General features: G+C 39.6%; 1 pseudogene; it reads left to right on the top strand.

Moving 5' to 3' along the window:
* The first annotated feature begins 3,838 nt into the window (after nucleotides 1–3,838).
* On the top strand, nucleotides 3,839–4,372 carry LOC111822058 (ferritin light chain pseudogene; annotated as a pseudogene).
* The last annotated feature ends 6,769 nt before the right edge of the window (nucleotides 4,373–11,141 follow it).

Raw genomic sequence — 11,141 nt, 5'->3', positions numbered from 1 at the left:
TCCATGAACACCTGCCTGCTTTTCATGAGTCCAGAAGAACTAGATGGTGCCCGGCTACCATCACTGAATGCTTTGATCAAAGATTCTACAGAAGAATCCCGATCAAAAGGGATTTGTAGAACAGAATTTCAAGCTCTTTTTTATTTTATTTAATTGTGCTTTAGGTGAAAGGTTACAACACAAATTAGTTTCTCAGTCAAAAATTTATACACAAATTGTTTTTTCACATTGGTTGCAATCCCCGCAAAGTCCCAGCACTCTCCCCCATTTCCCTTTACACCCCGGGTTCCACATGTCCATTTGCCCAGTTTTTCTGTCCCTTCTGCCTTCTCGTCTTTGCTTTTGAGCAGGTGTTGCCCATTTAGTCTTGTATACTTGATTGAACTAAGAAGCATGTTCCTCACATATGTTATTGTTTGTTTTATAGGCCTTGTCTAAACTTTGGCTGAAAGGTGGGCTTTGGGAGTGGTTTCAATACTGAGTTATCAGGGTGTCCAGGGCCCATAGCCTTGGTGGTTCTTCCTGTCTCTGTCAGATCAGTAAGTCTGATGGGTTTTTTTGTGTGTGTGAATTTGAATTTTGTTCTATATTTTTCTCCTGCTCTGCCCAGGACCGTCTATTGTGATTCCTGTTAGAGCAATCAGTGGTTGTAGCTGGGCACCATCTAGTTCTGGGCTCAGGCTGGTGGAGGCTGTGGTTCATTAGTCCTTTGGACTAATATTTTCCTTGTGTCTTTGGTTTTCTTCATTCTCCTTTGCTCTGAAGGTGCTTGGACCAATAGATACATATCTTAGATAGCCACTTGCAAGCTCTTAGGACCCTAGACGCTACTCACCAAAGTAGGATGTAGAACATTTTCTTTACAAACTATGTTATGCCAATTGAGGTAGATGTCCTCTGAGACCATGGTCCTCAGCCCTCAGCCCCAGTAACTCAGTCCCTCAAGGTGTTTGGATGTGTCTAGGAAGCTTCTATGACTTTGCCTTGGTCAAGTTGTGCTGACTTCCCCTGTATCGTGTGTTGTCTTTCCCTTTACCAAAGTTAACACTTGTCTACTGTCTAGTTAGTGATTTTACCTCCCCTCCCTCGTAACCATCAAAGATTGTTTTTTCTGTGTGTAAACCTTTTGTTGGGTTTTTATAATAGTGGTCTTACACAATATTTGTTCTTTTGTGATTGACTTATTTCACTCAGCATAATGCCCTCCAGATTCATCCATGTTGTGAGATGTTTAGCAGATTCAACATTGTTCTTTATTGTTGTGTACTATTCCATTGTGTGTATGTACCATAATTTGTTTATCCGTTCATCTATTGATGGGCACTTAGGTTGTTTCCATCTTTTTGCTATTGTGTATAATGCTGCAATGAACATGGGTGTGCATATGTCTATTTGTATGACAGCTCTTATTTCTCTAGGATATATTCCTAGGAGTGGGATTGCTGGATTGTATTGGTATTTCTATTTTTAGTTTTTTAAGTAGGTGCCATATCATTTTCCATAGCGGTTGTACCATTTTACATTCCCACTAGCAGTGCATAAGAGTTCTGATCTCCCGATAAACTCTCCAACATTTGTTATTTTCTGTTTTTTTGATTAGTACCAGTAATGTTGTGGTGAGATGGTATTTCATTGTAGTTTGGATTTGCATTTTTCTAATGGTTAACGATCACGAGCATTTCCTCATGTCTCTGTTAGCTGCCTGAATGTCTTCTTTGGTGAGGTGTCTGTTCATATCTTTTGCCCATTTTTAAATTGGGTTATTTGTCTTTTTGTTATTGAGGTGTTGAGGTATTCTACAGATTTTAGAGATAAGACCCTTGTCATCTATGTCACAGCCAAAATTTTTTTCCCAGTCTGAGGGTTCTCGTTTTACTCTTTTGGTGAAGTCTTTTGGTGAGCATAGTGTTTAATTTTTAGTAGCTCCCAGTTATCTAGTTTCTCTTCTGGTGTCTGTGCATTGTTAGTTATGGTTGGTATGGTATTTATGCCATGTATTAAGTCTCCTAGTATTGTCTCTATTTTTTCTTCCATGATCTTTATTGTTTTAGGCTTTATATTTAGAAATTTGATCTGTTTTGAGTTAGTTTTGGTGTATGGGTGAGGTATGGGTCTTTGTCTTTGTGATCTAGTGCTGCCATAACAGAAATACCGCAAGTGGATGGTTTTAATGAAGAGAAATTTATTTCCTCACAGTCAAAGTAGGCTAAAAGTCCAAATTCAGGGCATCAGCTCCAGGGGAAGCCTTTTTCTCTCTCTGTCGGCCTTCTCATCAATGTTCCCCCAGACTAGGAGATTCTCAGCGCAGGGACCCCAGTCCAAAGGATGCGCTCTGCTCCTGGCACTGCTTTCTTGATGGTATGAGATCTCCCTGTCTCACTGCTCACTTCTGTCTTTTATATCTCAAGAGATTGCATCAGGACACAATCCAGTCTTGTAAATCAGGTCCTGCCTTACTAACACACCTGCCACCCATCCTCCCTCATTAACATCATAGAGGTAGGTTTACAACATACAGGAAAATCACACAGTACCAGGAATCATGGCCTAGCCAAACTGATACACACATTTCTGGGGGGACATAATTCAAACCATGACAGTCTTGTTTCATTTTTTTTCAGGTGGACATCCAGTTTTGCCAGCATCATTTGTTAAAAACTCTGTCTTTTCTCAATTTAATGGACTTTGGTCCTTTGTCAAAGATCAACTGACCATAGGTAGATGGATTTATATCTGAGTTCTTGATCCTGTGCCATTGGTCTATGTGTCTGTCATTGTACCAGTACCAGGTTGTTTTGACTACTGTCGTTGTATAGTAGGTTCTGAGATCAGAATTTCAAATTCTTACAGATTCCAGGCATTCTGGAGTCATGGACGCTACATGAACCCTTGAAACTATTGCCCTAAAATAATCTATAAATTTTAAACCAAAAATATCCCCTGAGGTCTTCTTTTAACCAAACAATAGTTTAGCTTAACTAGTATCAAATGTCTGCCTTGAGCGTTGTGCTCTTTTATGAACTATCTATAAGGGATCAAATTGACAACAGCAACTCGAAAGATTAGCTAGGAAGCAGGAGGCAGTGTGTTTGTTAATGGGGGAGGAACAACTGGGAAAAGGAAGGTGAGAATCAGGGGCAGATTACCCATGTGAAATTGTGCACTACAGATTAGTAAATAAGCACAAGTAAGGCCGTGGTTATCTTGATTAATAGGTCATCTGTCCCTGTTAGGGATTGTAAATTTGAAAACAGGGTTTGATTCTTTAGGAAGAAATTGTGGGGTTGGGAGAGAGAGAGATGCCAGCCATACCTACAAGCAAAATTTTTGACATGGTGAAAAAATGTGAAATTGTTCACTACAGATGATCTGGTAAGCAAGGTAAGCACAGTGCTTACCTTGTCTATTGGATAATCCACCCTTGCTGAGAATTGTTGCACAATGGGAAGAATGTTGTAATCAATGTCACTGACATGTACATGTAGAAATTGTTGAATTGGTGTATGTTCTGCTATGTATATTCTCAACAACAATAAAAATATTTTTTAAAAACACAAGCAATAGAGGTAAAAAATCATAAATTAGATTTCAACAAAATTTAAACCTTTTGTCCTTCAAAAGACACCAGTATGAGAAACACCCCAGTGGTTCCTCAATCTGTCTCTTGCTTCTATAGTATTTGGACAGAAAAGACCCAGAGACTCCCATCTCCAGCTTTTGGTCATCCTCTAACCTCCTCTCCAGGTGCAACTTCCAGGACCATCTTCTCAGCCATCCACTATTTCTGGGACCAGCTAACACCTTTTTTTCATGGTTAGCTGCTTGTTGTCAACTAGCCATGAGCCCGCAGATCTATCAGAATTACTCCATCTGAAGTGGAGGCCGTTGTCAACCATCTGATCAACCTGTATCTTTGGACCTCCTACACCTACCTCTCTCTGGGCTTCTATTTTGACAGCAACGATGTGGCCTTGGAATGCACTGGCCACTTGCTCCACAAGTTGGAGAAGGAGAAGCACGAGGGTGTCAAAGCCATCCCAAGATGAGTGGGGTAGAACCCTGGACCCCATGGAAGCTGCCATGGCCCTGGAGAAGAACCTGAACAAGGCTCTTTTGGATTTGCATGTCATGGGTTGTACCCACACAGGACACACATCTCTGTGACTTTCTGGACAGCCGTTTCCTAGATGAGGAGGTGAAACTCATCAACAAAGTGGATGATCTGCGCAACCTCTGCAGGCTGGCCAGGCCCCGGGCTTGGCTGGGAGATTATCTCTTCGAGAGGCTCTCCCTCAAGTACACCACTAGGAACCTCTCCAGCCCAGCGACTTTTAAAGGTCCTCTCTGCATTCCCCTGAGCCTTTCCCTCTAGCCAAGAGGTAGCTTTTTAACCACTTTGGAGCCCTCTGCCAAGCCATGGACCAAGTGAGAACAAGAAAGCATCTTTTTTTTTTTTTTTTACAAACACAGCTTTTTTAAAAATTGTGCTTTAGGTGAAGTTTTACAGAGCAAATTACTTTCTCATTAAACAATTAATACACACATTTTGTGACATTGCTTGCCAACATTGTGATAGGTCAATACTCTCCCCTTCCCAACTTTGGGATCCCCATTTCCATTCGTCCAGCTTTCCTGTTCCCTCCTGCCCTCCTGTCCTCACCCCCGGGCTGGTGTGCCCATCTAGTCTCGTATACATGGTTGAGCTACATGTATTATTGTTTTATAGGCCTGTCTAATCTTTGGCTGAAGGGTGAACCCCAGGAGCGACTTCACTACTGAGCTAAAAGTGTGTCCAGGGGCCATACTCTCAGGGCCTCTCCAGTCTCCATCAGAACAGTAAGTCTGGCCCTTTTTTGTGAGTTTGAATTTTGTTCTACATTTTTCTCCAGCTCTGTCTGGGACCCTCTATTGTGATCCTTGTCAGAGCAGTCAGTGATGGTATTAAAAACACACAGTTTTTTATATGAAAGTGTTGGAGTAAAAGGAGACAGTGAGTGGTCTTAACTATGTGCAATTAAAATATCTTGTTTTTGCAATTGAAAAAAAAATACTGTGAACACATTGTTAGGACTTCTCCCAGGTATTTGGAAGGTGTTGGTGCAAGTGAGGGGCTCTGATGCTACAGCTTCATTAGTAGTTCAACAAATCTAACTGTTCCTCTGCTAGTGCTATGGTTGTCAACAAAGAGACCCAAATGGCCCAAAATATCAATAGTGCTAAGGCTGAGAAACCTTGTGCTAGAGTGAGGAAACCTGAGATGTTGGCAAACTCTTCTTGGGTGGTCATTGATTGCACCCATAGAGCATTTATACTGACCTCTCACATCCATTATCTCTTTTGGTTTGGGGAAGATAGTAGTAGAGGTAGGGAATGGGTTGTTCAGCTTTACAAATGCAACCTGAGTGCCAAAGAGAGGGAGTCCTGCTCAGATGTACCTGCACTCCTCTCTTTCTTCTCTCTTCTTTCATTGTCTCTCTTTAGGCCTTTCCCGTCCAGTGCAAAGGATGAACCCTCATTCCATGGATGGAGAAGGGAGCAGTGCGTGCTTCAACTCCAAGCTGAAGCTCTAGTCTCATAAACTCCTGAAAGCAAATACTCCTTCACCATGAGAGTTGATTTCCTCCTGGAGATCACGCCTTTCTAATCGGAGTTTGAAACTGGTTTATCCTATCACCTTGCTTTCCAACGCAGGGCTTCAAACTGGTTCTAAACAGTTCAGTCATGGAGAAAGCTTCTTTTTACAGAAGAAAAAAAAAAAGACAAAAAGACAGGCCACACATTGGGAGAAAATCATATATCTGATAAGGGACTTGCATCCAGAGTATATAAGAGCACTTACAACTCAATGATAAGAAGACAAATAAATGGGCAAAAGATTTGAATAGATATTTCTGCAAATAAGATATATGAATGACCCATACATGAAAATATCCTCAATATCATTAGGAAAATATGAACTAAAATCATAATGAAATACCACTTCACACCCACAAGATGTCTATAATAAAAAAAGACAATGACAAGTGTTAGCAAGAATGCAAAGAAACTGGAACCCTCATACATTGTTGGTGGGAATGTCAAAAGGTGGAACCACTTTGGAAAATAGTTTGGTGGTTTCTTAAAATGTTAAAAATAGATTTACCATATGACCCAGAAATCTACATCTAGGTATTTACTAAAGAGAAATGAAAATTTATGTCCATACAAAGACTTGTACACAAATGTTCGTAGCAGCATTTTTCATAATAGTCAAAATGTGGAAATAACCCAAATATCCATCAATTCATAAATGGATAAATAGAATGTGGTATAGACATACAATGGAATACTATTTGGCAATACAAAGGAATGAAGTATTGATAAATGGTACAATATGGATGAAACTTAAAGACATCATGGTAAGTGAAAGAAGCCAGACACAAAATAGCACATATTGTATGATTACATTTATGTGAAATTTCAAGAAATGGCAAAACTATAGAGATGAAAAACAGATCAATGATTTCATGGGAATGTGGATGGAAATGGGAGTGACTGAAAATGGTCACACGGTTTCTTTTTGGGGTGATAGAAATGCTCTAAAATTAAACCACAGTGATGGTTTCATAAATCTGTAAAAATTACTAAAAATCACTGAATTGTACACTTAAAATGAGTGAATTTTATGGTATGTAAATTATACCTCAATAAAGCTGTTAATTTTTTTAAGTAAAATAATGTATTTTGTAATCTAAAACAGTAGCAAACTAATGTATATTTTCCAAATGAACAGAGGGTAAATAGAATAAAAATATTTAATCCAAAAAAGGCAAGAAAGGGGACAAAGAGGACCATAAAATAGGTGAGACAAGTAGAAAGCACATAGTAAAATGGTAGACTTAAATATATACATAACAACATTAAAATATAAATGGACTCTGTATGTTTTAGCTCTAACTTCACCCTTTTTCCTGCTCTGTGAAAATGGATCTGGGCCTTTAAATATTTTTCCCTTGGCAGATAGCACTGAAGCTTTGTCAGTAGAGGGCGTTAGGGAGACACTGAAGAAGAGAGGAGTTTTACTTCCTGGTTCTACTATGCTCACTCCTCAGGCCCCTGTAAAGTGTGCAGCTATGCAGCAGCCCACTCCTGCAGCGCACATGGCTTACCCAGCCTTAGATTCCTACAACATGTGCAGCTTCTCCAGCACCAGATTCCTGCAGTGCATGGTGGCCAGCAAGCTGACCTAGGGGTCAGCAGCTTTCCCCCAGCACACTTTCTTGGGTGATTTTCTGGTGGAGTGCTTACAGTGAGACACCTCCCTGTGAATAGCTTTTCCCTGCACCCTAGAGTGAGGATTCTGGTAAGTTCCAGAGGGTGGATTTCCAGCAAATTCCATTTGTGCAGCATCATAGAGAGTTCTCTGCAATCTAGTGATCCATGGCTGTGATCTCTCCAACAAGGTCTAGATCTCAGCCCTGGGGTGGGGAGTAGGGGATTATGGGGGAGTAAATATACTCTTCCTTGGACATTCCATCTCAACCCCTGAGGTAGGGCCTGTTCTTTATATCTGCTATATTTCTTAGAATTCTCTTTGCTTTTTAGTAGCCAATTCCTTATTATCCCAACCCCCATTATAGTTAATTATTGTTTATATTAAATTTTCCCTCTTCAAATTACTGTGTGGTTACTCTGACCTGATTGGACCAAGACTGATACATGGAGTAAATACTTCAATTAAAAGACAGAAAATTTCAGACTCAATTAAAAAAATAAAACCAAATATATTTTGTATGTGACAGACATATATCTAAAACATAAGGATATAGAAAGATTGAAAGTAAGAATACAGAAAAACATATACTACAAAATGACTGACCAAAAGAAAGCTGATACAGCTGTTAAGGCAAAAATAATTACCAGAGATAAAGAGGAGCACTTCATAATGATAAAATGTTCATTATGAAGTGCTCACCAGGAAGATACAAAAAATTCTTAATTTCTGCGGTGACTAGTAATATGGCCTCAAAACATATAAAATCATGGTCTCAGAATAAATAAAACAAGATATGGACAGAACTATAAGAATAAATCCATAATTACAGTGGGAGATTTTAACTCTTCTCTCTCAGTAATTGATAGAATAAAATCAAAACCAAACCCACTGCTATCGAGTCGATTCCAACTCATAGTGATCCTATAGGATAGAACCGAACAGCCACGCAGATTTTCCACAGCTGTGAATCTTTGTGGAAGTGGACTGCCATATCTTCTCACACGGTGCGGCTGGTGGCTTCAAACTGCCAACCTTTCGGTTAGCAGCTGTGTGCTTAACCTCTGCGCCACCAGGGCTCCTAATTCCTAGTATAAGCAGGAAAGGAATCTGATCCTCGATTTGAACAACACAGAAAAAACTTAGTGTATTGCATACAGTAACTGCAGAATCTAAATTTTTTGTAAGATTAAAAAAAAAAGTTATAAAATTTTACCATATGTTGTGCAGCAGAGTCTAAACAAATTTCAAAAGATTGAAATCATGCGTAAAATGTTTTCTGGCCAAAAGGAAATTAAGCTAGAAGTTGACCACAAAAGATAAATAGAAAATATTTATACATTTTGGAAATTTAGAAATACCTTACCAAACAATCCATGGATCAAAGAAAATATCACAGTAGAAATTAGATATATTTTGAACTGAATGATAATTTTAAAAAAACAGCTTATTAAAACTTGTGGGATGCTGCTAAAGTAGTGCTTAGAGCTTAATTTACAGGCTAAACATATATATATATGGAAATGAGAAAAGTTGTGTATCAATAATCCGTGCATTCCTAACTTTTCAGGAAGTTAGAAGACGTACAGCAGAATAAGCCCCAAAAAGTCAAGGTAGGAAATAATGAAGAAATTAGAGTAGAAATTAATAAAATAAAAACATATAGCTGATAGAATCAACAAAGCTGATGAAAAAGGTGCAAAGAAACAAATACTCAATATTCTAAGCTATTTAGAGAGTTTCTAAGAAGCTATTAAGAATAACTTTTCACCAATAATTTTGAAATTTAAAAAATGGTCAAATTCCTAGAAAAATACAACTTATCTAATATACTGCAAGAAAAACTAGAGAATCAAAATAGTCTTGTACCAGTAAAAAAATTGAACCTGCAATTAATTGCCACAAAAAAACTTCAAGTTCAGATGGCTTGAATATGCTGCATACTTCCCTGCAACATTTTAGAAAGAAACAATGCCAATTTGAAACAAACTTTACCAGAGGATATGAGGCCAACATAATTGACACAAAAACTCAACAAGGACATAATGAGAAATGAATACTATAAGAGTGTTAGGAGAAATGAAAATATCTCCGAATATAGTTGAAGAAATATTTTCTAATCAAATCCAATAATATATAAACAAGGTAATACAGCATGATCAAGTGGGATTTATTGAAGGAATGTAATGTAATTTACCCATTATCAGAATAAAAGAGAAAATTTGTAGGATCCTCTCAATAGATGCAGGAAAATAGCATTTGATCCAATTCAATATCCATTAAATTGAAGAAAATTTAACATTTCTTAGAAAACTAGGAATAGTCTTTTTCCAATATTGTGATTTTATAATTTTCTTTGTGTTGGTGCAACTGTTTAATGGTGTGTGTTTCGGAGTCATCATAACAGTTTTCACATATAGAAATCCTACTTTTCACATACAGAAGAAACATTTGGATTCTTATTTTCAGTATTATTAAAGACAAAGAGTAATTGTAGGCAAACTTTTTTAAAAAGGATTCTCTTCACTTCTCTTTAAAGTACACAAAGGCGGGGACCTCATACCATCAAGAAAGCAGCGCGGGAGCAGAGCATGTCCTTTGGACCGGGGTCCCTGCGCCAAGAAGCTCCTAGTCCAGGGGAACACTGATGAGAAGGCCAACACAGAGAGAAAGCCTTCCCCTGGAGCTGACACCCTGAATTTGGACTTTTAGCCTACTTTGACTATGAGGAAATAAACCTCTCTTCATTAAAACCATCCACTTGTGGTATTTCTGTTGTAGCAGCACTAGATAACTAAGACAGAATTTGGTACCGAGAGAGTGGGGTTCTGCTCTAACAGATACCTAAAATGTGGATACAGTTTTAAAACTGTGAATGGATAGATGTGTGGCAGTGACAGAGGACCAGCAGCAGCACAGAACCTAGGGCAGCAAAGAAGCAGCTGCAGCAGAGAACCAACAGCAGCAAAACCAGGAGACCAGTGCCAGACGGCACTGGAGCCAACCCACGGAGCAAGAGAGCTGAGTGCCTGTGCGGGGGAGGCTTCCTGGCAGAGTGGGGTGCCGCCGGGCACTTACTGGTTGGAGCTACTGAGCTTTGGAACACTTGCCCCAGCAGGGTACATGCGGGCTTGAGGCCCGAGGGCCGAGAGGCCTTAGGAAGTAGAAGCTGAAGAGACAAGGGACACAAAAAGCCAAGCTCCTTCAACCTCAAAAGGTATGGCCATGACCTCAGGGGTTTCAAAGGGTGGAGTGATGGCCTCTGGTGTTTCTAAGGGTGGAGTTGTCACTCCGATGGACTAGGAGAATGGTGCACCTAAAGCCAAGGGAGCAGAGTTGCTGTCCCAGTGGGCCTGTAAGGCGGAGCTAAAGCCCAGGGCTGAGGGGCCTCCACTCAAAATCCAGAGACTGTGGCCAATACCTAGAGTCTGGAGGGCAAGGCCATTGTGTAAATCATCTCAGAGAACAGAGGATTATTTTCAAAGCCTTGACGGCTAATGTAATGTGTTCTGCTAACTTGCTTGGTGCCTGTTATGCCTTCTTTCCCTGCAATTTCTCTCATTTGTAATGGAAATGTCTAGCTTGTGCCTGTTCTGCCATTGTGCCTTTGGAAGCTGATAACTTGTATTCTAGATTTCACAGGTGAAGAGGAATTTTTGGATTTTGGACTTGGAGTTAAGACTTTTGCTATGATATGATGGGGTCAATATGTTTTCCATGTTGCAAGGATGTGATTTTTTGGGGACCAAAGGGTGGAATGTAATGGTTTGAATTATGTCCCCCCAAAAATGTGTGTACCAATTTGGCTAGGCCATGATTCCTGCTACTGTGTGATTTTCTTGTATGTTGTAAACCTGCCTCTATGATGTTAATGAGGGAGGATGGGTGG

The sequence above is a fragment of the Trichechus manatus genome, unplaced genomic scaffold, assembly GCF_000243295.1.
Source record: "Trichechus manatus latirostris isolate Lorelei unplaced genomic scaffold, TriManLat1.0 scaffold00123, whole genome shotgun sequence".
Lineage (NCBI taxonomy): Eukaryota > Metazoa > Chordata > Mammalia > Sirenia > Trichechidae > Trichechus > Trichechus manatus.
Note: the sequence above shows the minus strand (reverse complement) of the source record. Positions and strands in the feature narration are given on the sequence as shown.